This window comes from Cupressus sempervirens, chromosome 10 (genome assembly GCF_028749045.1).
Source record: "Cupressus sempervirens isolate cs-2001-9-10 chromosome 10, ASM2874904v1, whole genome shotgun sequence".
NCBI classification, from domain to species: domain Eukaryota; kingdom Viridiplantae; phylum Streptophyta; class Pinopsida; order Cupressales; family Cupressaceae; genus Cupressus; species Cupressus sempervirens.
This window is the reverse complement of record NC_143127.1, coordinates 939,917,681-939,943,309: the sequence shown is the minus strand read 5'-3', so window position 1 is coordinate 939,943,309 and position 25,629 is coordinate 939,917,681.

Here is a 25,629-nt window from a genome sequence, read left to right as displayed (position 1 = left end):
CAATTTTGTCAAGGATGAGATCAAATTAGATTGATCATCATCATCACCTGTAAGGTTAGCAAGAGATATAGGAGTGGATGAGATGGATGCTTTCACCTCATCTTCCTCTTATTTCTTCTTTTCTGCCTTCTTTTATTTTCTCTCTTCTTTTTCCTTCTCCTCTCTATCTTTTCTTTCTTTTTCTTTGTTTTCATATTCTTCCTCTCTCCTCTTTTCTTCTTCTCTCTACTTCTTCTCCTCTTCAATCAATTTCAGCTTGGTTTCTTCAATCTTCTTCTTTTCTTCTTCTAGCTATCTTTTCTCTTCTTCAATTAGTCTTAACTAATCTTGAATATCTTCAAAATGGGGCTCAAGTTGATCAGAACTTATGAAAGAACTATCATCAATGTTAACAATAACACTTGTTTGATCAATTTGCATAATATCACCACTTATTGATACTTCCAATTTTTTCTCTATAGTGGTAGGAGTTGCCTCTACCTCAATTACCATTTTATGATAGGTGTAATAGTTTCACTTCTTATTGTATTCTTGTCACCTCCCATTAATACAATAGGCCTCATTTTGTTTCGCAGATAGGGTGCTAGTTTACCTAACAATTTCTTTATTTCTTCATTTTTAGTCTTGCACATAGTTCTTATCATTGATTTCTGAAGTTTCATATCTTCATCCTAAACTAGTGCCTTCTTTGTTATAAGTCTGGCATAGACATTCTCATTGACAAAATCTTTAATGTCTTTAAGTTTCAAGTTATTAAGAATCATATATCTCACATTAGAGATATCAATATGTTCTTTCTCCATATCATTGTACAAATCATAAAACTTATTCATCTTCACAAAGTTCCCTTTATTAATAATGGTTGTTTTAATTTTCTCTATCTTTGCTTTCTAGGGTTGCCTTGATTTACTTGTTGGCTTCTTGGAAAGAATGAATTACTCTATTTGTTTTTCTTCTTGTTTGTCTACTTCTTCTTCATCACTGGAGTCTTCAATTTTCAACAATGTCTTCTTTCTTGTCTTTGGTCTAGTAGCTTTCTACTTAACTCTTTTAGACTACCTTTTAGGTCCACTTGGTTACTTGGTTGATACAAAATCATATGGGATGTTCTATTTTGTAGGAGTTTCTACAATGGATACACCAAATGCTTGGTCAACTAACATAGGTGTCACATACATTACACCTTGTTCACTAGCTTGTTTCAATTTGGAGATTGTTTTTCTAACTACCTATGATTCTTGTTCTGACATACTAGCCTCAAATAGTGCTTTCTTAATTATAGTTGAATTCTTCTTATGTGATGCTTTCCCTAATGATGTTTGGTAAGTTGACTAAGTTAACTCCTCATACATTCCAAATCTATATGATACATGATGTAATCATATTTCAACATTAAATCAATATAACAATAGCTACATCATCACTTAACTCATAACCTAAGGGCTCAATAAATTTTTCCCGAGGTTCTACTACTTCAATATAGGCTAGGTTTGTATCCACCATAAAACATATATCATTCTTAAAACTATAAAAAATTATAGGGGTAATTTTGAATCTTTATTTCATTTCATTTTGAGTTGTCCTCATAATTAGATTTTCACTGTCCATAATGTTCTCTACTAGATGTTTTTTGCACACATTTGTTATCTCGTCAATAGTGCCTCTTTCACTACTCATAATATTAGTAACTGATAGAAATGGAAATCTCTTAAGTATATGAAATAAAATATGATTAATTAGAGTCTGGAATCTGAATACACCATTCTTAGTTCTATTAATCTTCTCAAAATTCTCAAGAAGATGTACTTTCAAAATATCACTAAATTTTACTTGTTCCTCCTTAATGAAAATTTTATAAGCTACATAGATAAAACCTATTGACAACTCATCACTCTATGCGATATTTCTACTCAATAATCTCACATCATGTTGTCTGATGGTGATGATCACCATTGACTTACCATCGTAAACTACCTTAGTATAACTTTCAACCTTTTCCTTAACTAGTTTCTCACCAATAGGTACACTTGTTTACTAAGACTAGTGACCTCATGAATAAGGTCGACAGAGATGTCAACTACATCTTCACCCATCCAAACCTTTCCATTATGAATTCTTCTTAATATAATCTAAGTCCATTCTTCAGTATCAAGTTCATGGTAAAAGTGATCTCTAACTAAGTCTAGAAACTTCGGATGGTCATATATGGGCTTAATAGTTATATCATGATTGAAAACAATTTCCATATCTTTTCTCATAAACTCACTTCCAATAGTTTCAAAGTTACTATACAAGTAGCTTCCTATTGGAACTATTCTAGACAAAGCTATGTTACTGAGAGGGGAGGGGTGAATTAGTAACTTCTAAAACTTCTACAATTTCAACTCTTAATCAAGTAATCCAATTAGCATTTCATCCTTCACATATAATCTAATCTAATTGCATGCATAAGAAACTAGAAACATGAAAGCATTTATAACACTGTGACATAAAGATTTGGTGACCCAGAAACTATACAAATAGAAAGTAAAATTGGGGTGGGGATGATACACACAAGCTTTAGTACTACAATATAAATTTGGCCTATTAAGGCTTACATTGATTACTTCTAATGATCTTCCCTATTAGGAGCAATAAGGACTACTAGGTCCACCTTATGAAAGAGTTTACAACATACAATGAAGTTTTCACTTAGTAAAGTGGTTTATAAAAGACTATTAGGTCTACCTTTTTAAAGGATTTGATTGATCCATGTATTAGAGTTAAATAGTAGATAATCTCTGATCTACAACTGGTTTTCTAAATGAGATTCCTTTGTGTACTAATCACCTTTCTATGATAGATATGTCTTTGCTGCTCCTTATACTATTGTAGCCTTTGTAATTCAGTCTTTCTTCTTTTCTTTAATTATACTTGATTAGATTGCATTCACATTCACATTTTTTCACACTTGGATATGATACAATACATTAAATTACAAAGTTGGCCACAATACAAGTTCTAAGGACTAACTGGGTGAGGTTTTGATACTTGACATCCACTGTCAATGCTCAGTATCGTCATGCACTTGGTAGACATAGAAGCTCAATCCATATTGATCACTTCCAAGTAGTCTTGAACTTGATCTGCACTGGTAACTCGATCAACATTTTGAAACTCATCGTATAAACTAAATCACTTGTTTACCATTGCATGACTTGATAAAACACTATCACCTCGAGCTTGGTATAAACTAAGTCACTTGCTTAACACTAAGTAGCTTGGTTAACATTGGACTCACATCATATAAACTATAAATTCAGTGAATACTATTATTAGAAATATGTTCAATCAATTAGATAAGGTAAGTTATGGTTGTCATTTATGGAAACATATTTGTTTTGTAGATTAGCCTCATTCAATTGTAGAAAAAAATGGTCTAAGTATCAGATAGTGTTATAGCAGCAAGATAGTTTTGATGATAATAGAATATTCCCTTAGAATATTCTCTTGCACAGTTGACCAAAGATGCATGATGTCATAATGATGACATACACCAATGTGGATGTCCATATAGTCAACTAAGTTTGAGTTATGAAGGAATTAGCAATCCAGTAATGACACAATGTAGAACAGAGCATATCGACAGAATGTGTTTAACACTATGATTTATTGTTTTCAATTATAATTTCTTGTTGAACTAACTTTGATGATGCCATATGATCCAACTAAGGAAGAATTTACTAAAAAAAATTGTATAAGTAAGAACTTCATTTGCAAGATTAAGAGGACAAGGAATATGATGATAATGATGAGTAATCAATGACTGTGAAGTTGATATGATCTTGTGAAATGAGAGTAACAAGTGAATGTGACATTGTGATATATGATGTGAAGAATTTTTATGAAAAGATATGATGTAGTTTAATATTTTTCCAGTCACTCTTGTGTGAAGAATCATCAATTAGAAGATTTGTGAAGGACAACAAACAAGTCAATATTGTATGTATACTTATTTCTTGAAGAACTTATTGTAAAGTTGCATGTTAGGGTAGTGGGCTCTTCTTGCACACATTTGTATATGTTTCACCAACTCCTAACATAGTTGAAGCAATTCCTAATAGGGTTGAGGCTTCTAATAGGGACTCGAGACACTATGCATGCTTTATAGACTCCTAACAGGGTGAATATCCTTAACTAGATTCTTTATATAGTGAATTGTCTAGTGGGTTCCATCCCCATTGGGGTTTTCCCTTTAAGAAGGTTTCCATAGTCAACAAAATATGGTGTTATGATGTCTCTTTGTGTATGGTTGTTTACATTGCTCAAAATTATTGGTTTATTCTCTTATGCACATGTTAAAGTAACTAATAATATTTAGTTGTGGATAAAAGGATTGAAAATATTTATTCACCACACCCCCCCCCCCCCCCTCCCCCCGCCTTTAGTATTATCTATTTCTAATTATTGGTATCAGATCTTAGTTATTTAGAAGAGGTTTAATAGCTTGAAAAAGATCCCTATGGATATGAAAAAACTAAAGAAAAATATTGAAGAAGCACTTGAATAGATTGATCTTCTTATTGATGAAAGAGATGACCTCAAAGATAGATATAAGGATGCTAAAGCCTACATTGGTGAATTAAAGGACAAGATAGATGACCTAAAGTAGAAAGGATCTACTAATCATACTAGTGATGATGATATTGAAGACCTAAAGAAAGAAAATGAGATCCTAAATCATGAATTAAAGATAGTTGAACTTAAGGTGAGTCTTAAGAAAAATGGAGGAAAGGTTGACTCTAAAAAAAAGCTAAAAATGTAAATTTGAGATCCTAGTTAAGCAAGGTAACATCAAAACTATAATATATTAAGTTAGAGTATGAAGAATTAGAGAGATACAACACCATTGTGAAAGGAGAGTTGGTACTAACCAAGCAGCAACTTGAGAAATAATAAACTAGTAGTGATAAAATTGAAGAACAATTATGTGTGTAGAGACCCAGTTATGATAAAACTGGACTTGGATTATTTCTTGGTCAATCCATCGAGAAATCTATTGAAAGAAAAGAACTTACTATTCCTGAAGTCAATAAGGACCTAAGCAAGATAGATGATACATCTAAAAACAAAGTAAATGCTATTCACTCTGAGACAATCAAAGAAATTAATCAAGATATGAATAACAAAAGAAAGGAATCTTTTGCCTATTGTGATGAACCCGAGGAAACATAAGTCAATAGTGAAGGTAAGTCCTTCAAATCTATTTCTAAATTTTACTGTCATAATTGTCATGGATATGGTCATTATGTAGTAGATTGTAAGAAACCTAAATTTGATAATGATAATGGAAATAGTAGGATGCATAGGAATACTAACTATGCAAGAACTAGAAGAAGATCTCGCAGTAATGAAAGTGGAGAAATAAGATAGATTATTTGATACAAATACAATAATCATGAAAACATTGCAAGGAATTATAGAACACGTAATGAAAAACTAAATGAACAAAAAAGAGATGTACCTGTATTTTAGTTGTGTAACAACTTTGGACATATAGCGAGGTTTTGTAGATTGGATAGAAGTGATTTAAATAGGAATCAAAATTACACAAGGAACAATAGAAGAAATGAAGTAAAAGAAAATTCAAATGAATTAAAGGAATAATTTGAAGGAAAAGGAACTAGAAAGCTCTCATATAGCTATAGAAAATGCACTTGATAGGACAATGAAGTCACTTATTATCTGTGACTCCTCTCACTAGAATTGAGTATTCTCAGTGGAATAGAGTATCAGTTGTTGATAACTGATGCTAGAGGAAATATTAAGGGTTTCATAGCTAACAATAGGTAGTAGACATTGAGAAAATTCTACAATAAACTGTGCATTTCTTGATATGATCAAGATGAGGATATATGAAAGGATCAAACTCTCTATTGCATAGAGATTGTATACTAAACTAGTGGTAGATATACATTTACTATGTAGTACAGATTACCAAAGATTTAAAGGTTGTGAACTAACTTGCATACATCATTTGCTTGTGCAAAGTTTGTGTGCAAGATTGAAGTAAGATTTGGAGAATTAAAGAGCCCTACAAGCATGCAAAGTCACCAAAAACCATAGAATGCAAAATTGAGGTATTTTTCTAAATTGTTGAGCATAATCCTTGAAGAATGGCAAGGCAAGAAGTTTATAATGTAAGAAATATAACTAGATATAATTTCAAGAAACACTCATTTTTTTCTTTGCTCAATGACTCCATTGCAACATTTTTGCAAGTTCCAAAAAATGTTCTTCATGTGGAAGATATCAGAGGTTATATTCATTATAAGATTGAAATTATATGTGGTTTAGAGATTCACAAGGATTTCAAGAAGATGAGCACCAATAATTTATCATTGAAATTTGAACATAGATATCTAGAATGTCTTAACCTAGTTAAGCATATGTTCTACATAGATTTTGATAATAACGATTAGACAAGAATAATCCTTAGTAGAGTACATGATGATCTTTTATGGCTGGGAGATTCTATCATTAGTATTAACAATGACCTGATTCAAAATGTCATAGGATTGAGAAATCAAGGAAGCAATCTAGTAAACATCAAGAATGTGCACAAACTTGTTGAGGCAAATCTCAACACATATTTCAATGGAAGGAATATGAAAGTCAACTCAATCCAAGATGATGGAGTGAGACTTATTTGCAAGATTTTGGGTTACAAGTATAATCATGGATCAAGAATAGATTCAATCCCTACACATTTTCTTCATGCAACTTACCTGGCAGTAAAAGGTGAAGAAGTCAACAATTTTAATATTGTCAAAACACAATTGTTGGATAATATCTCAAGAATCAAGAAACCAAGAAGTGCAATATTCAAATATGAATCCTTTCTGACACACATATTCTTCTATGCTATCAAGAAGTTTCCTGGTATCATAGTTTGGAATGAAAATGAGTGTGCTATGTAGCAGATCACTCGAGCTTATAGGTCAAGACCTAAAGCAATTAAACACAACAACTTGGATAGGATCATGAAATTTTTCCAAATAAAAATGAAGAAAAGGTCTAGAATACCATCAGCACTAGTGGAAAAATATAAGGATGAATTATGTTTCATGGTTGAGACAGATTTTATATGCATGGAGGTAGTAGTTCCTCAGGTGAAATTTAATTAACCTATGGGATATGAGATGAGTAGGGATCTAGTTGAATGGTATGTGTAGATAATCCTTCATTCTAAAGTTGATTCTAATTATCCAAGATGGGGAACATATTTAGAGAAAATGAGAGAAGTGAAAACTAGTCAAGTCATGAAGAACTCCAAGAAAAATGTAGAGAAAGTTATTGATTCTATCTTGAAAGATTCTTGAATGAAAAGGAAAGAATTTGGTGAGGTAGAGGGAATAGCTATGGAAATGAAGTTTAGTGACCAAATTAAGCTATTAACCCTTGCACCCATTGCAATGGTAGGACCTACTAAAGAGGTTAGAGTTGCCCAAGCAAGTGTGCAGACTCCTTATGTAGAAGTTGTGCAGTAGCAACCTTCAAGAAAACCACTGAAGATGGAGGAAACATCAACATCAATAAAATCCATGAGCATAAAAAACCCTCCTAAAAGGAGAGTAAATTAGACCATTAGTGCCCAAGAAAAAGAAGGAAAACTCTATAGATTAGCTCATCTAAATCTAAGGAAGAGACTGGTGACAGACCAATTGAGGTAGCTAATTAAGAAGCCAAAACATTAGCAAGATGCAAAGCATGGAATCCAAAGATAGAAAACCTTAACATGCAAATTATTAATGATAACAATTTTGTATAGTTAAATAAATACTATGACTTGTATAATAACATGGATAGGAGACAACTAGAAAATGTTGTAGTGAGAAACATGAATTTAAAAGATAAGAGGTTTGATACTATAAAAGGGAAAATACTCAAAGATTTGTACAATAGATTGCTAAATAGGAAGAGAAAAGTTATAGAAGAGGATAAATGGATAAGAACAAACATGGTGAGAAAGTTATGCACTGTAAATATTGAAGAAGACATAAAATAAATTTTGAAAGGTATAGCAGCATTACTAAGGCATATGAAAAGATTCATTCTTATTATGGGAGGAAATTATGTGGAAGTCAATAAAGAAACTCAGGAGGCTATAGTTTCTTTCATGTCCACTATGCCTAAGGATAGTGCATAGAATAAAAAGGCAAGCCAGATAACTAGAGAAAGTGTACAAATACTAGCCAAACACCCAAGGAGAGGGCGTAGACAAAGGAGGATATTCCTACAGCTTATAGCCCTCCTCATAGTACTAAACTAGTAGCTACACCAAGCTCTCCTCCATAGATCACTATTTCCAGTGACTCTTATGCAAGTAGACAACACCAAAGTGATTGTTGACAAATCAGAAGATCCATTCAAGGACTTTGGTGATAGCATTATTGGAAATATCATGGATTATAGTATCTCTTATAAAGAAAAGGATTAGGAGACTACTAAAGAAGTTACATAGAAGATGGAAACAAGAACTGAAACAAGTATCTCAAGTGTGTTTTTGATAGGAACAATAGTAGTAGGAACTTCCACTCCTCCTACCCAAACAACAGTAGTTCTAGCTCAATCTGATGTAGAAGATGAGGCAAAGAACCTTATATCTTCTCTAAACAAACTCCTTGAAAAGAAAAAATCAGTCAAGTCACCTGAGAAGACTTTGACCATAGTTTTGGAAAACATGGAAAAGATAGTAAGCCCTATTGACACCTCAGCTGATATTAAATAGTGTTCAACAATTTTGTGCAAGGCTTTTGATGTTGAGTTTTCTACACTCATTAATGTAGCTACCATTCAAGCATAGACTAAGCACGATGGTAAACTTCTAAACACCATGTGCACTAACATGAGAAATGATATAGAAACTCTAAAACATATGTATTAAAGCACTAAGGCAGTGTATAGAGGAAGGAAAATAGGCATATGCTAAGTGTAACTTAGCATACATTTATCTAAAAGAATATGATGATCAAATCAAGGATAAAGTGACTAAGCTTCAAATAGTCACTTACAATTTTTTGAAGCAGAATCAAAAAGTGGACACCATTGAGCATACAATTTAGCTACTTCATGATAATATAAGAAAAATACAAGCAAAGAAGGAGAAAATTCTAAAGAGGTTCACTCTTTTGAGAGTACATTTATTCCCTTAGATAACATTGTTGGAAAACCAATTACAAGAATGATTTTCTGCAAAATATTCATATGACAAGTTTGTGGCTACAAATTTTAATGTAGCAAAACTAGCAGCATATGCTTTATGTGCACTTATCAGTGTATCTAATGTAGTGAAGGATAGCTAGAAGAAAAAATTTAAGTAGTTGAAGACCAGCTTCAGTGATTATTTTTCCAATTTTTGATATACAGCTACCAGATTTTGACAATCCTTTTGATACCTTTGTCTTTGATGTCAAAGGAGAAGATGTATGGAAAAATTGTATTGTAAGAAACTGTAATGTGTATAATATGTAAGGGGGAGAAATAAGTTGTAATAGGAAGTTATAAGGATTTAATCTTTCATAACAATGTTTTTAATGCTTTATGTTATGACCATTTGTTTTGATTGGCATGAAAACATGTTTGGGACTTAGCCAATTTTTCAAAAAAAATTCCATCAATGCCAAATGGGGAGATTGTTGGCAATATATCCAATCAATTAGCTAAGGTAAGCTATGGTTGTCATTTATGGAAACATATTTTTTTTGCAGATTAGCCTCATTCAATTATAGAAGAAAATTGTCTAAGTATTAGACAATGTTATAGCAGTAGGATAGTTTTGATGATAATAGAAAAATCCCTTCGAATATTCTCTTCCATAATTGACTAGAGACACATGATGTCATAATGATTATGTATACCAGTGTGCATGTCCGTACATTCAACCAAGTTTGAGTTATGAAGAAATTAGTAATGAAGTAATGACATAGTGTAGAATAGAGCATATCAGCAGAATGTGTTTAACAATTTGATTTATTGTTTTGAGCTATAATTTCTTGTTGAATAGACTTTGATGATGTCATATGAGCTGACTAAGGAAGAATTTACTAAAAAAAATTGTATAAGTAAGAACTTCATTTGTGAAGTTAAGAGGACAAGGAATATGATGATAATGATGAGTAATTAGTGATTACAAAGTTGATATGATCTTGTGAAATGAGAGTAACAAGTGAATAAGACATTGTGATATATGATGTGAAGCATTGTTATGCGAAGATTTGATGCAGTTTGATATGTGCATAGTTTCTTTTGTGTGAAGAATCATCAATCATAAGATTTACAAAGTACATCAGACAAGTCAATATTGTATGTATACTTATTTCTTGAAGAACTTATTATAAAATTGCATGTTAGGGTAGTGGGCTCTTCTTGCACACATTTATATATGGTTCACCAACTCCTAATAGGGTTGAGACTTTTAAGAAGGCCTTGTCTCCTAACAAGGACTCGAGACACTATACATGCTTTATAGACTCCTAATAGGATCAATATCCTTAACCAGATTCTTTATATAGTGAATCATCTAGTGGGTTCCATCCCCACCGAGGTTTTCCCTTGGCCAGGGTTTCCCTAGTTTACAAAATATGGTGTTATGATCTCTCTTTTTGTATGGTTGTTTACATTTCTTAGAATTATTTGCTTTATTCTCTTATGCACATGTTAAATTAACTAATAATATTTAGTTATGGACAAAAGGATTGAGAACATTGATTCAACCCCCCTCCCCCCTCTCAGTATTATCTATTTCTAACAACTACATAGCTTGATTTGCACTAGTAAACTAAGCATAAATTGAGATGCACAATTTACATTGTTGATCTTCACTGTAACTATAACAGTTTGATAACCATTGGGATTTGTCCAAAGGACTCAGTAGCAACCATAGAACTTGGCAATAACTAAAATGTTTCGTAGACACTATTAATTGTACAATAAGCTCAGTAGCTATTTACAATCTAAATAAGTTTATCTCACCAATAAAAAACTTGACTAATATGTCAACAATCTCCCCCTTTGGCATTAGTGAGAAAAATAGTCATCATCCAAAACTAAATTCAAAGAGTTTCCTAAATACCTTTATTCATCACCTTGTGATACTAGCTCGGTAGAGTATACTATTTTTGAGATTTTTCAAAATTTATTTTGTAAGATATCTATCTATGCATGGTAAATTTATTTCATATAGTTTACTATACACCTTCTTGCTATATACAACATATCTTTCTGTACATATCTTTCTCCCCCATTGCTTTTACAGCTTCTTACATTTCCTCCCCCATAACTTATATCTTTCTCCCCTTTTTTGACATTTATTACAAAGATTTATTCTATTTATTTACATAGTAACACCAAAATGAGTTAAAAATTCTAAATTTACCTCAAGAATGATTGCCAAGGTTTTGTTTCAATTGTCTTATAGGACCTTACATGTGTGAAGTGCAATCTGCATTTTTGCTAACAATTATATCATGTGGTCTGCTATGGAGAAATTTTTGTCATGGATGAGAGTCTTAGATTGTAAAATGTGCTTTTGTATTGCATCCATGTTGGGAAGAATCATATTCTATATATCTACCAATGTATATTTGATCCTTGCTTCTTCTCTAAGCAACTCTACTTGCATATCTATCAAAAATCTTATCTTCTTGAAGTGTGCAGAGCTTGAACTAGGGTCAAGTTGCAACTGCTGAGCACTTGACCTGAGATCTTCATCTATTTAGGACAATTTTTCCTTTATTTCCTTGGTAAAATCAGAAATATTACATAGCTTACCAAAAATTGATGATACATTTGTACAAGATGTTTCCAAAGTAACCAAAATTGTAGAAAGTTCTACTTGATAGATAGAAATTGGCTAAGCAATGTGCTCCAACACTTTATTATCAAACTTTTTTTTTGCCTTTTGCACTAGCATGTCCTGCCCATCAATATCTTCATTAAACTTTTGAACTTGCTCTGCCAACTGATACAAAATTTGTTGTGAAGAATCAAATTCAATGCCTATGGCCGCTACCAATATGTTCTTCGCATCCTCAATAATTTTAAATTTCTTATCTCTTTCCTCTCTTGATCTTTATTTTTTAGCTTTCTTCTAGAGGAGTTCACCAAATGACTATAGTTGGTCTAGAGTGAGCTTGGAAATGTCCCAATTTGGGATTACAATTTCCTCATCTAGGTCAATTTCTTGTTCCATCTCTTTTCCTTTACCAAAAAAATTTGTGCTTGATTGAGCCTTGGTTTCAACAATCCTTGCACTTATTGCTTGTGTGCTTGAAATATAAATAATTGTAGACATACTAGTTGTTAGTCTCAAAATTGTTTTTGACATTTGAGTGCCAACACACTTAATCATTTTTTACTTTGGAGCCGAGCACACTATGTACGCCAAGTCACGAAATCCAACAGGTGTCGAGTGATCTTCAAGTGCCAAGCAGATTTCAAGTGCGGAGTGAAGATCAGGTGCCAAGTAAAGAACAATTACCGAGTGACTTTAGGTGCCGAGCATGATACAGGAGCTGAGTGATATTTAAGTTTCGAGTCACAGATGATGCCAAGAAACTGGAATTAGTAAGTGTCGAGTAACACAGAATGTACATATATGTCTATAACTTCACTAATTAAGATGCAAACTATTTTTATGGCCGACATATGACAAATCTTGAAAGATTAAAATGATAAGATCGAATCTTTTATATTTCCTATGCAATCTACATGCAGCCAATTAGAAAAATGGAGAAGGCATGCAACCAATAAGAAAAGTGCAAGAAATAAGTGGGAAACAGAGATTCAATATGGATCGTAGATCCATATCTAACCCTAAGTCTTCAAGTGTCTTTATAAGGAAGATGAAATCTCATTGAATCAAAAAAAAAATGGATGAAGGAGTGTATGAAGAAGATATACTGGAGTTCAGAGTAAAGAGTAAAAATACTTAGAGGAACAGAGCAGCAATGAAATATTTAGTTGATGAAGAACAAAGCAAGGGATAAAAATAAGAATCAAGTCTCAGAGGATCAAGATCAGATTAAGAAAATCAAGTGCCTATATTCAACAATCAAAGGATTGTAAGCTATCAGGTTTATTATGTCTAATACTCTCTAGCAATTGTATTAGAAAGAAAATCCTATGTTGATAGGTTAGCTTAACAACTACTTTGTAGATCCTTTAATAGGGTAACACTTCATGTAAAGTGTTTGTAAATCCTCTAACCAGGTCACTATTGACACAATGTAAGGCCTTTAATAGGGAAGACCATCAGAAGTGGTCAAACATCATTGTTGTAGTAATTTTATGGGTATCATCCCCACTCCAATTTTACCTTCTTATTCTTGGAGGGTTTCTGGGTTACCAAAATCTCAAGTGTTATGTGGTGATGCATATTCATTTTTCATGACTATTTGATATGTTTATATGCATGCAATTTATTTTTACTTAAATTATTTTAAAGGTAAAAGTACAATACTTCTAATTCACCCCCCCCGCCCCCCTCAGAAGCATTATTCCTATTTGAATATTCCAACAGGAATGGTTCTAAAAATTGATACTGCACTTATTGAAGGAATATTAACAAAAATACCTAATGAATCCAAAATTGATGTATTCAAAACTATTTTTCTTAGAACTAAAGTAGCCAACTTGGTAGAAGAGGGAAGAATTTGTAGCTCAGTAGATGAAGTGGAGGTCACTTCAGTCGATGATGTGTTGAATTGAATAGGAACAAAAAGTGATTGGATGTTTGAGTTTTCACTAGTGGTCACAATCAATCTTGTTGGGGTTGTCTCTATGCTTGATTTTGTCACTGGTTTGCTTGGAGAGTGAGGAAGTGGGGCAATGACTACTGTAGCTATCTTAACTAGATCAGTTTCCTCATCATCTTTCTTTTCTTCCTTAGTAGCATCTTGCCCTTGTTCCTCTTCATCATCAATGTTGTCAAAATGAATTGCTTCTTCAATATTTTCCTCTTCATCTTTCTCCTTATCCTCTTCGTCATCATCATAATCTTTTACATCAAAAGGAAAATCACTCATTTTATGTAAAAGATAGATATTTTTCAAAGTTTTTGTTGCATTCCTTACAGCATATTCAATGTCTTTCATCAAAATTGGGCAAGTGTTGAATTTTAGAGTCAAATTTTCTTCATTTTTCTTTAGTGGCTCTTTTTACCTCTACATCTGATATGCTCAATATAAGTTGCCTCAAAGTTTTCCCATATATTTCTTTGATAGTTTGCATGATAAATTCCCATCTTGGCTTGATTTTCTCCAACAAATCATTAGGAATCTAAAAGCAACCTACTCTTGTGAGTATTTCCATTTGCGCATCTTGTCCATCACTAGATCTTCTATCTACTTCTACTCTTTAGCTGTCCTAATTTCATACTTTAGTGATTTAAAGTTTTTTATACTAGCTCCAGCTTCTAGATCTTTCAATCTATCTTAGAAGTTGGGTGGAGGTTTTTTGAATATAATGTCTCCTCCTTCCTTGTCAGATTTCTTCCTAGAGGATCTTCTTATAAATACTACAATGGATGGCTTTGGTGGCTTGGTGATAATTACCTTGCTTTTCTTCCTTAATGGTTCTTCTTCCTCGTATTCTTCCACATCCTTTGCTTCCTCATCCTCTACTTCCTCATATTCACCTTTTTCGTCAGTCAGCAAAAGGGTAGAACTTGTTTTCAATTTTGCAATTCTTTTCTTTCCTTTGTTAACTGCCTAAGAGAGCTTTATTTCTAGTTCTATCCTGGCTTTTGCTTCATCATATGTACCAAAATATATAGCCTTACAATCAACTAGTTCATTAACAAGTGCTTCAATGATGTCTTTAGTTTTATCAATATTGAACTCATATCCAATAGGTTTTACCCATGCAATTCTAGGCTTAACTACCTAGATATATATTTTGTCACTATCCACCATGAAACATACATCATCCTTACAATCTTCAACAAGTTTCTTATGGATTCAGTATCTATAGTTCATTTTCTCCTTGAATGCATCAAATAAGTTGTCCATAATACTATTATAGTTTTCACCCATTTCAGCAATATACTCATTTATCTGATAAAGTATAGGCACATCTTTTCTCCAAACAATAGTGCCTTTTGAATGGAATAATTTTTGAACACAAAAGAATGGAAAATTTAATAGGGATCCAAAATTACATAGATTATGTTCTGATGCTTTCCATATTCTTGTTGAATTGTCTCAATAGTAGCTTGGCAAGGTCAAAAGATAAAATGTCCTTTACTGCCCTTTAGGCAAAGTCCACAGCTTTACATGACACATTGTTTAACCTAGTAGATTTCTATATCTTATGTGGAATAATATGGATTCTAAGTTTCAACTCCATGTCAATGACACTACTAATCATTCCTATGTCATTCCATTCTACCAGGGTTTTCTTTTCAAGTTTAGCCCAACCTAGGGTTTTGGTCATCTTAGCTTTGTAGCATTGGGATATTAGTGATTTAATGAATCATCTACTTTGTGATCAATACTAGTTTCTCCAACCACAACTGTCCATTATGCACCCAACAAAGGATAAACCTAATCCATTTTATTTGGAATTCATGCGGTATGTGAGAGATGTGAGTTAACCCTTTAGTATCCAAATGTTGGTGCTTAGGCTTCAAAACTCCATTCACACATAGCTTATCTAGGGCATCATCCATTTCCAAAGTGCCATTCTCTTGAATAACACATTTAAAATGAGTATGAATATCATTGATCAACAATACCTTTAAAGGGATTTGTGACTATGCTCCACTTGGATCTAGGGTTTTGGTGACTGCAAGGGAAAGATTGAAGTTTAGTGCCTTGCATTCCATTCCACAAACTAACATGTCAGATCCTTGCTTTTCCTTGTTATTGTTGGATGCCATCCTCACTTGGTAGGGTTTGAGAGAATTCAAAATCTTTCGCTAACAATTTAGTGAAATTGCTTGGATGCTCTAAAGATCACACATTGCAATAGCTCTCAAAAATTTCACGGTAAGGATGACTTCAATTTCATTCCTTTTATCAAAATTTTGACATAAATGCTTTAGTATGAAAGGTAGATTGACTAGTGACATCATGTTGATAGTCTGTCATCCACTACTTCCATTGAAAACTTCATGAAATATTTGTGACCTAGTAACCATATGCATCTTCATTACTCCTGACCTCACTCGGTAAAGTTTGTGACCCAACCTTACTTTGTAGAGAAGGTAACTCAATAGACACTAGTACCCTTTTACTTGATGATCCCTTTGTATCTTGAATATAGATTTGGATCATTTTTTTCTTTCAATCTGGAACTATTTTGAATGTTTTCTTGGGTAGCATAATCCTAGTTTCTCCGTTGAGAACTTAAATAGAAATGTTGGAGTCACTCAATTGTTGAGTGACTTTATCATCATTGCTTGGACTTGTATCCATAGTAGACTTTGGATCCCATTGGAGTCTCATCTATTTTTAGATGTTATTAGCTTTTTCCTTCTTCTCATCTTCAATTCTACTAGTATTCATGTATTTCTTAGCAACATGACCAAGTTTTGTACAAATGAAACATTGTTTAGTAGTATCTCTTTTCCTCAAATTATGCTTTACACAATTCATTCCAATGTGTCTAAATTCTCCACACCAGGTGTTATAGTCCCAACCAAATATGGCTTTCACAATTTTCTCTGTTGGATTCAATATCTTGGTTTTGCATTCTGATGACTTGTGTCAATGTTTCTTACATTTGTGACATTTGCCTTCAAATCTTGGTTTCTCTTTGCATTCATTAGCCTTATGACCATGCTGATTGTAACTGTAGCATTTTCCATTGAATTTTTCTTTCCATTGCTCTAACATTTTCTTGAAGTATGACCTATCTTACCATAGTGATTGCAAGTAGCTCTTTGATTCTTTTGACCTCCTTGCTTGGATGATTCTCCTTCTTTTGTATATCCAATTCCTACTTTTCCTTTTTGTCTATAGAGATTTTACTCATTCAATCGATTCATGTCTTCTTGGGATTCCATCATTCTTTCACTGATTTCCTTTACAAAGTCTAGATCATTTTGTAATCTTTCATTGATTTTCCCATCAAAGTGTTGGCATAAAGTTATTTGCCATTAGTGACAACACTTTTCTCACAGTCCAAACCGAGCATCGAAGACACAGTTCAAATCGAGTGTTGAACACTCAGTTCAAACCAAGTGTCGGTGACAATAGTGTTAACCGAGTGAAGATGGAAGCAGTGTTAACTGAGTAAAGTTGCACTTAGTGTTAACTGAGTGAAAATGCACTTAGTGTTAACCGAGTTTAGTATTAATCGAGTGAAGACGGAACCAGTGTTAACAGAGTGTAGTATTAACTGAGTGAAGATAGAAGCAGTGTTAACCAAGTGTAGTATTAACCGAGTGAAGACGGAAGCAGTATTAACCCAGTAAAGAAGGACTCAACGTTAACCGAGCTTAGTCGGTAAGCAAAGAAGTTAGTTTCTACTGAGTGACACTATATCTACCGAGTCACCAATGGTTACCGAGTTCCAGGAAACATTGTATGAATAGTATGAACCGCGCCCCTACCTCTACCTAGTGCATGACGATGCCGTGTAACGTGGTGGTTGTCATGTATCAGAAGGTCATCATGTCTATCTAAAGAACCCAAGTTTATTTTACCATTTGGCTGACTCAGTTGTATTTTGTTTAGTTGTGTTCAGCCGACCTTGCATCTATTATTACTGGAATGGTATAAATAATGCTTTATGTAAAAAGGAGACAACAATAATAATAATAACAATGAAAGGATGTGTGATGCAAATATAGCAGCAGAATAGTATATTAGCAAGGTCTACAAGGTGCAACAAAGACTTCATCAATCACAAGAGGTGATCAATTGTAAAAGATCTAATCAAGTCATATATAGATCTGATTGGTTCATCCTAACAGGTGAATCATCTTGTAAATCCTCTAACCAGGTAGACTTAATAGTCTTTGTATAAAATCTCCTAACAGAGTGCATACTTATAAAGTGTGTTTCAAATCCTTTAACAAGGTGGATCTAGCAATCCTTCATGCTCTTAATAGGGCAGATCACCAGAAGTGATCATTCTATGCCTTAGTCGGCTAACTTCCTACTGCAGTAAAGAAGATTTGTGGGTTTCATCCCCACCCCAATTTTACTTTCTATTTTGGAAGGTTTCTGGGTCACCAAAATCTTTGTGTATATATGTTTTGGATGTTTATTTATCTCTTACATGCTGCAGATTAGGTGAATGAATACTTTATTGGTTTATGTTGAATTGATTAAAAGGTGTATTGTTACTGATTCACCCCTCCCCTCTCAGTAACCTGTTATATCTTGAATATTTCCAACAATTGGTATCAGAGTTTTTTTGGTTCTCAGGACAAAGCTTGATAGCTTGAGCAAAGATCAAAGTCAATGGAGATATTCAGACTTGAGAAAGTTATAGAAAATGAAAAGTTAGATCTAGAAATGGCCATGGTTCAACTCAAAGAAGCAAAGGAACATCTTTCTCAATCCCTAAAAAGAAGAAGGGAACTTGCAAAAAAAATGAATGACCATCTTTATGTGGAAGAAAGGATTGAAGATTTGTTACCATCAAGAAATTCAGAAGAAGCTAACAAAGCAATCAATGAACTTCTAGAAAAGAATGGATCTCTGCAAGAAGAGGTAAGAAATCTTAAGAGAGAACAAGAAATACAGTCAATCAGGCTATGTGAAGTTTTGGATCAAAGAAACAAAGCACAATAAGATAGAAATCATGAAATCTACAATCAATCTCATCAACATGATGATCTTATAGACCAACTTGCCAATGCAAATGAAGAAATAAGGATTCTCAAAGCACAAAATGAAAGAATAAGGAATGATTTAAACATTGAAAAGCAAATTAATGAAAGTCTACAGAGTGACTTAAGATCTGAGAGACAAATAAATGAAAGCTTGGAAAATGACCTAATCTCTGAAAGGCAAGTCAATGAAAGGATGATGAAATCTCAGGCAGATGTGAATCAATTAAATGAGCAGAATCTTCATAGACAAACAGGCAAAGTTGGTCTTGGATACAAGGAAGCTGGTGAATCCTCCAAACAAGGTGAACAAAGGAATAAAAGACTCACTTGTAATCACTGTGGAAAGTTAGGTCATACATCAAACAAATGCTGGAGCAATGGGAAAGCAAAATTCAATGGTAAATGCTTCAACTGCAATCAGCATGGTCACAAGGCAAATGAGTCTAAAGAAAAACCAAAATTTGAAGGCAATTGTCACAAATGCAAAAAGCATGGTCATAAGGCATTCCAGTGCAAATCCAAATCATTCAATCCAGTTGAACAACTTGTCAAAGCTATATTTGGATGGGACTACAACACCTGATGCAGATGTCACTATTGTGGAGAATATGGACATACTGGCATAAATTGTGCTAGACATCACCTAAGGAAGAAGGACACTACTGTAAGGTGCTATACATGTACAGAACTTGGTCATATAGCTAAAAATTGCATGAATATCAAAAGAATTGAAGATGAGAAGAAAATCAAAGCAGACAACATTCGAAAGCAAATGAAACAGCAATGGATTCCAAAATCTACCTAGTAAGATAAGTCAGATAGAAATGTCACTCAAGAAATGGGTGACTCCACCATTTCCAATTAATATTCATATAAGAAATATTGGAACTACATCCTCCAAGATTTATCCTAAGCAACTCCAAAGGAAGAAGAATGATCAAATCAGTATTTCAGATACACTTTGATTCCAAGTCTGTTCAACACTTTACCGAGTTCGGTTGGTTGTAACAAAGCTTCATTAACCGAGTAGCAGTTACCGAGTTGAGTCGGTAAGAGACTTTACCGAGTTTGGTCAGACGCAACAAAGTTGCATTAACCAAGTTGTGTCAACCGAGCGAGGTCGGTTTGTGACCTAACCAAGTTAGGTCAGTACTTCAATATTTTCATTCAATCGCCGAGTTGATAATATCTATCGAGCTAGTGGATGACAACCTATCATTTCATCTACCATCATACCAAAACATTTATGGTGAATTTGTTATCAAAAGGGGAAAAATTTGATCTTAATTTTTACTGCGAACAAAGAGCTAAGTTATCTTCTACGATTTCAGAGCGAGCTTAAAACATTCTCAAGTGAATTTTTCAAAAGGGAGAAAGAATCAGTTCAGAATTCTTCTACACCTACCGGGTAGCAATGGCATCTGAAAGTGGTAGCTCCAAGACCAAGAAAGGTTTAGAAATGCTGGTTAAAGGAGAAGAATGGAAGGCACCGAACTTCAAATTGGCACCAGCTATTGCAGAATCACTGGACCCTAACGGTGCTCAATCTCAAATCCCTACAAAGGTACTTCTTATTAATGATATCCGCTCTCATTTCAAATGCTCCATTCAAGAACTTGGAAATCTAGAAATTGATAATGCCTAGGTGAAATGAGCATAAATGGAAACTTGAAACTCGAACATAAACATCTTGAAACAAAAGGGTTAACCCACATTTCGCACTTGCTAAGGAAATTTCATGTAAAATGGGTTAGGTATGTACTTAGCCAGGTTCACAATGGCCAATTATGGTTAGAGGAACCAGTGCCCATCACAAAGAAAATGATTAGCAAAATTACTAGACTCCCTATGTTGAGCAAAGCCAAGACTACCAAAACCCTAGGTTAGGAAGAATTGCAAAGACTGACCCAAGCAGAATGGGATGGTAGGGGACTTAAGCTCAATACAGTAGCTGACATTGAATTGAGATTTGGTATTCACGTCATTGCTCACAAAATCTATAGTTCAAGCAGTCCAAATAGTGTATCCTGTGAAGCTGTGGATTTGGCATACAAAATAGTAAAGAAGAATGTAGAATTTGATTTATCGGAATTGCTTTTGTCCCAATTCAATAAGAATATGGAAAGCATAAGAACTTCCAAAAACAATCCCTGCAAATTTGGTTCACTTTTGATTTGTTTATTTTTCTATATTCAAAAGTCTTTTCCATCAAAGGGGTCAGTAGTATGGAGTAAAGATATTCCAATTCTTTATTAGATAAATGAGTTCATTGTAGAATTAGGCAAAAATTTTGATAGTGTTTTGGATAACTATTTTGAAGATTTTAAGGAAAGAATGAACCATAGGTTCCGAATTCCACCCAGACTTGTTGAAGAATACACGAAAGAAGTATGCTTCATGGTAGACTGCGACAAGGTATACATATAGGCAGTGAGGCCTCGGGTAGCCTAGGTGAAACCTCTTCCCTATGAGGTAAATATTGATGAAACCAGGGACATCATAGAAGCACTGGTGAATGAACCAGTAGACCCAAGGCAACCAATTTTTGGAACATATGATCAAGCTAAGGCCAGAATTGAGCTTCAAATTAAAATCCCTCAAGCCATTAGCAAAGGAAAGAGAAGGGTAGCCCAACAAAAAACAAAATTTGGTTCTCTTATGATAACAGAAGGCAAAGGAGAAGATGATGAAGAAGAAGAGAAAACCGAGTCAGAAAAAGAAAAAGAGCCTCAACGAAAGAAAGGTAAGGTGATCATCACCAAACCTAAAAGGGAAACTTCTATAGTTTTCTCCAAGAGAACAAGACAGGGGAAGAAGGAACCTGTACTCGTTAAGCCTCCACTCACATTTGAGGCAAGATTGAAGCAATTAGAAACAGGTGCTAGCTTCACAAACTTCAAAGCATTGAAGTTTGAAACCAATACAGAATAGGAAAAGATGCAGATTGAGGAACTGGTACTGAACAAGATGGGTAAATGGAAATACTCACCGGATCAGATAGCCTCTCAGATCTCCAAAGAACTATTGGAGAGGTTGCAATCAAGATGGGAAGCTGCAACCAAGACTATCAAAGACATCTATGAGCAAACCCTGAGGAATCTCCTGCCAAGTCTCACTGATGCTAAAGTGAAGACATCACTGAAAGACCACGAAGGTAACATGATGATTAGATTCCACACCTGTTTGATACTTTTCAAAGATATTGAGCATGTGGTAAATGATGCAACAAACATGTGGAAAAACATCTATCATCTACACAAATCTAGTGATGATACTATTGAAATCAAGGACATTGACAACAGTGATGATGATGATGATGATGATATTGAAGATATTCCAGGGGATCTCCATTCAATAATGTTAGAAGTTGAAGAAGAAGCTAGAAAAGAAATTGAGGAAGAAGAAGATGAAAAAGAAATAGAGGAAGAAGAAGATGAACAAGACAAAGAGGAAGAAGATCTAGTAAAAATTGCAGCTGAAGTCATTGCATCTCTTCCAAACTCTCCACCTAAAATAGTTACAGCTTCTACTGGTGAGATTGTGAGCTCATTGACCTCATCAATTGATCAATCTTCACCTGTCTCCTCTCAGCTCTGGGTACCATCTATGCAAGTGTCAACCACTTCATCAACCGAGCTGCAGCCACCTTCATTGATCGAGTCTTCCTCAGTCATAGCAGTAAGATCATCAAGCACATCAACTTCTACTACAGGGTGTATAGTAAGTGTACCTATAGGTACTACAATTTTGACTTCTCCTACTCCAATTTTGGCAATTGTTAGTTCTCCCACTCCATCCTGTACAACAATTTTGGGAGTAACATCAATTTTTGATACTATTAGCACATCTCTCAGTCTTCCTCTACTTAGTCCTATTCTAGTTTTGTCAGCCAGCCCTGCCTCATCAACTATAATCTCCATTTCCAAGGGTCAAGGTGAAGTCTTTGCAGGAAAAGAAAAAAGATACATGTTTTCCAGCAAGACAATGGATGAGGAAATTGACTTGGATAAGGACATTGTCATTCCTAAAATAGATCTAGATACAGCATATGTTGATGAAATGAGAATGCTTAGTCAGCTATTAGAGCAGAAGGCTAGGCAAAAATAGCTCAGGCATGAAAGAGACCAGGAATATAGCATTATTGAAAGTGCTAAAAATATAATAACAGAGGCTATAGGTGTTGAAGTAGATTCTACTCAACACATTTTGATTCAATTGGAAGAGGTTGTATATAAATTCAATGAGGATACCTCTGGCCAAGAAAAATTGATTGAGAAGGCAGAGAAGAAATTTGACAATAAGGTGCTTGAGCACATTGCTCAGCATATTGCATTAAAACAAGTAGAATTTTCTACAATTCTGAGTAATTTTGAGATATCTTTTAATAATGTAACTTCACTTTTTGGCAAACTTTGTGATGTTACCGAGTATACCAAAGAAATCAAAGAAAAGTTGAATAAAATTGATGAGGACATGAAGGTCAGTGCCCAAATGCTACAATCTGACCACAGTGCAAGTTCATCCCATCATCATAAAATAAGATTTTTGTCAGAGAAACATGCAGAATTGCTGAGAGAGGAAGCAAGAATCAGGTCTACTCTGATTGATATCCAGAATATGATTCTTCCTATCATGGATACAATGCAGAAGCATATTGCCCATTCCAAAACATTGATCCATGACAACAACTTCTCAATTGCAGATCATATGATTGAACTTTCTGCAGAAATTCAAATAGCACTCTCCGCCAGCAAAATTTTGCAATAAAATTGGGATAAGACTTTGGCTCTTATTCTCAAGGTACATTCAGGATTTATCTCTCATTTTGGAATCTCTGTGTAAATTGTTTGGCATTATTGTCAAAAAGGGGGAGATAGAACTTCAAGAGCTAACTGTGCAAAGACATATGTATTGACTTGTAAATACTGTGCATATTGGATGGGGGAGATATATATGTAGACACATCTAATAAGATTTGCATTTTTGAAAACTTTTGAACTGTATGTCAATTTTTGTACATAAACTTTGATTCATAATTGTTTTTGTCACTAATGCCAAAGGGGGAGATTGTTGGCATAAAGTTATTTGCCATTAGTGACAACACTTTTCTCACAGTCCAAACCGAGCATCAAAGACACAGTTTAAACCGAGTGTTGAAGACTCAGCTCAAACCAAGCATCGGTGACAACAGTGTTAACTGAGTGAAGATGGAAGCAGTGTTAACCGAGTAAAGTTGCACTTAGTGTTAACCGAGTGAAAATGCACTTAGTGTTAACCGAGTGTAGTATTAACCAAGTGAAGATGGAAGTAGTGTTAACTGAGTGTATTATTAACCGAGTGAAGACGAAAGTAGTGTTAACCGAGTGTAGTATTAACCGAGTGAAGATGGAAGCAGTATTAACCGAGTAAAGAAGGACTCAACGTTAACCGAGCTCAGTCGGTAAGCAAAGAAGTTAGTTTCTGCTGAGTGACACTATATCTACCGAGTCACCAATGGTTACCGAGTTACAGGCAACGTTGTATGAATAGTATGAACTGCGCCCCTACCTCTACCTAGTGCATGACGATGCTGTGTAACGTGGTGGTTGCCGTGTATTAGGTCATCATGTCTATCTAAAGAACCCGAGTTTATTTTACCATTTGGCCGACTCAGTTGTATTTTGTTTACTTGTGTTCAGCCGACCTTGCATCTATTATTACTGGAATGGTATAAATAATGCTTTATGTAAAAAGGAGACAACAATAATAATAATAACAATGAAAGGATGTGTGATGCAAATATAGCAGCAGAACAGTATATTAGCAAGGTCTACAAGGTGCAGCAAAGACTTCATCAATCACAAGAAGTGATCAATTGTAAAAGATCTAATCAAGTCATATATAGATTTGATTGGTTCATCCTAACAGGTGAATCATCTTGTAAATCCTCTAACCAGGTAGACTTAACAGTCTTTGTACAAAATCTCCTAACAGAGTGCATACTTATAAAGTGTGTTTCAAATCCTTTAACAAGGTGGATCTAGCAATCCTTCATGCTCTTAATAGGGCAGATCACCAGAAGTGATCATTGTATGCCTTAGTCGGCTAACTTCCTACTGCAGTAAAGAAGATTTGTGGGTTTCATCCCCACCCCAATTTTACTTTCTATTTTGGAAGGTTTCTGGGTCACCAAAATCTTTGTGTATATATGTTTTGGATGTTTATTTATCTCTTACATGTTGCAAATTAGGTGAATGAATACTTTACTGGTTTATGTTGAATCGATTGAAAGGTGTATTGTTACTGATTCACCCCTCCCCTCTCAATAACCTGTTATATCTTGAATATTTCCAACACAAAGTTTAGATCATTTCGTAATCTTTCATTTTAAAATATTAGACTCCTGATTTCCTCATTTGCATTAGAGAGCTGATCAATAAGGTCTGATTGTTGAAGGGATTGGTTTTGAATTTCATTGTTCCTTCCTTCTATCTCTTATTTTATCTTGTTCTTCTTCTCCATGACTTCACATAGCCTTATTGACTAAATTTCTTGTTCTCTTCTTAGTTTTCTTACTTGTTCTTGTAGGGAACCATTATTTTCAAGTAGTTATTTGATTGCTTCATTGGCTTCATTTGAATTTCTTGAATGAAGGTCTTCAATTATTTCTTCAATGTAGAGATGATCATTCATTTTAATTGCAAGTTCTTTTCTTCTTCTAAGGGATAGAGAGAGCTGCTCATTTGCTTTCTTGAGTTGGGCAATAGCCATTTCCAAATATAGCTTCTCATTGTCAATAGCTTTGTCAAGTCTAAATATCTCCA